Here is a 2,401-nt window from a genome sequence, read left to right on the forward strand (position 1 = left end):
CATACTTGTCAGGTGCTTTGCGTTTGTATATGGCAAGCTCACGATTAGAATAAACAAAACCACTTCATTTGGTGGAGCGGCATGGACGGATAACCGCTGCAAAACCAAATCAAACCTCGAGACGCATTCAGCGTTTTTGAAATCGTATAGGTGCAGCTCCTGTCGAAACCGAGCCTTAGTGGCATCAAATTAAAATATGCGGTTCGAGATGACAACACCTTAATTAAAACACCCAACCCCAGGGCTCGGTAAATTTCAATATCCGTAACAATAACTCGCAGTAACTTACGGGAATAACTTACTGATACCCCGTCACCAATTTCGTGCAATCAGAAATAGGAAGTCTGGCGCAGAAATCTACACAATTTGTGCTTGGTATGATCACTTCCCCATGAATTCGACGGCAATTGGTGTGCAAGAGGAGGTTAAAAACACTAATAAGTATATAATAGTAAGAACCGTTGCTACTTACTTTTGCTGTGAAAATCTTACAGAAATCGAGCTCAATTGTAATAGAATGCTTATACTAAAAGCAAAATTTCGAACCTTGTGAGGTTTGTATCTGAATTACAGGTGCATGAGATCTAAGGCATGCTTTGGTAAGCGTAGGATATGATGTACGATGATGGGAAACCGAAGTAAACTATCCACATTAATTAGACACTTTTGTTCTTCTCGCCTTTATGGTTAACTCTTTTTAACTCTACACTTGAGTTGTGGCTACATTAGTGAGGGGAAATAAGAAAATAACCCAATTGTACTGGGATAGGAAACAACGTTAGTGCTGCTATCGCAGACCAAATCGGATTATATCGTGGTACGTCAAGTCAAACGACCTCTTGACATCTAACTGGTACATTTTCTAGCAACCGGTTTGACTCCGGTGCCGCACTGGGCCCTCCAAAAGGTTTATATGCGTGGGCACTTCGAACCGGTGTGCTACCGACGACACTGGTATGAATCCATACATATATTGACGAATTGAAGTAACGGGAACGATTGAAGTGGACTGTACAATAGCACTAGAGGTAAGCATTTGCATTTTCTATAAGCTACAAACAGATCTCAACCAAGGTTCACATTTTTTATTTTGTAAATCATTGCCGGTTGATATCTTGCTTCTACAGATTTAAGGCAAATTTTCGGGCAGATGCTGCGGCTGCGAAGCCGGCTGCGAAGCAGGCGCAGGAGATGACCGCAGCTAATAAGAAAAATAATCAATAAAAAGAAAAAAAAAGAAAAAAGGGGTTTATACCAAGGTCCTCCTACCCCAGCCTACGCGGAGCCCTAGTTAATTGGGGAAGGTTGGAGAGTCCAATCAATATCATATTGTATTTTGCTTAGCCCTGCCCAAGCCAGCTGCCCAACTGGAGAAGTAAGCCGCAGGTGACTATGAGGCCGGAATTTGCAAACATATCAGCTGCACAAGAGTACTAGCTGCAACAAATTGGCTTGAGTAGCTTGCACAGGATTCATACGGATGTCAAAGCTCAACATGCTGATTTGTATGGATTATAAGATTTAAAGTGGAATCGTCATAATGGGTGCATCCTGAAATCACAAATTGGTCTCGTAGCAAAAGTGAAAGAAAACGAGCAGTGGAGTAAATTTGTGACGTAAAGTGAGGTTGTCAAAAGGGGTTGCCAAAAGGGGTGACCATCCTGTACAAAACCCCATATGATACCCTCAAGTAGCAACAAAATAATGGTACTTTCAGTACTATTTTTCTCCGTAGAGGCAGCAACGTCGAGTATAATCACGTAGTAAATGTATCATAACCTGGACAAATGTGCGTCACAAATCTAAAATGTGATTTCAGGATGCACCCAATTTCGGCATTAATGGGAACATAGAAGTTGTTAAAATATTAAAGTATTGGACGCCGCCCAAAACCACCCTATCGGCTTATATGTCAAGGCCTGCGAGAGTTGATAGACCTAACATAACACCACTTCACATCTGGTGAGACCTAAATGTGGTCTCAATACACTCGGCGGTACTTCAAGGTATGCGGCCTCTGATTTGGCAACTTTAGTAGTTTTAGCTTTGTTTTTGTATGAGCTCATACAGAAGGTACCACCTCTGCTCTTAACAAGCAACCTTCTTTAAATTCTGGTATATATCACGAACCCTTGACATACAGTACTGAGAACGAGACGCCTGATATATCCGGATTTAAAAGGGAATCATATGTGGCAGACATCACTTTATGTGTTTTACATTGACCCTAATACCTAATCACATCGGTAAAATCGGGTATTAGTTGTTACCCGTCTCGTTCTCACGCTCTAGTCTGTACTACGTATCCATAGTAGTTGATTGGACGCTGTAGTCGTCAACCGACATGACCAAAACTGAGCTCAACGCTAGGCGTGAGTTGCCAACTATACGGTACTACGAC

Source organism: Phytophthora sojae (genome assembly GCF_000149755.1).
Source record: "Phytophthora sojae unplaced genomic scaffold PHYSOscaffold_29, whole genome shotgun sequence".
Taxonomy (NCBI): Eukaryota; Oomycota; class Peronosporomycetes; order Peronosporales; family Peronosporaceae; genus Phytophthora; species Phytophthora sojae.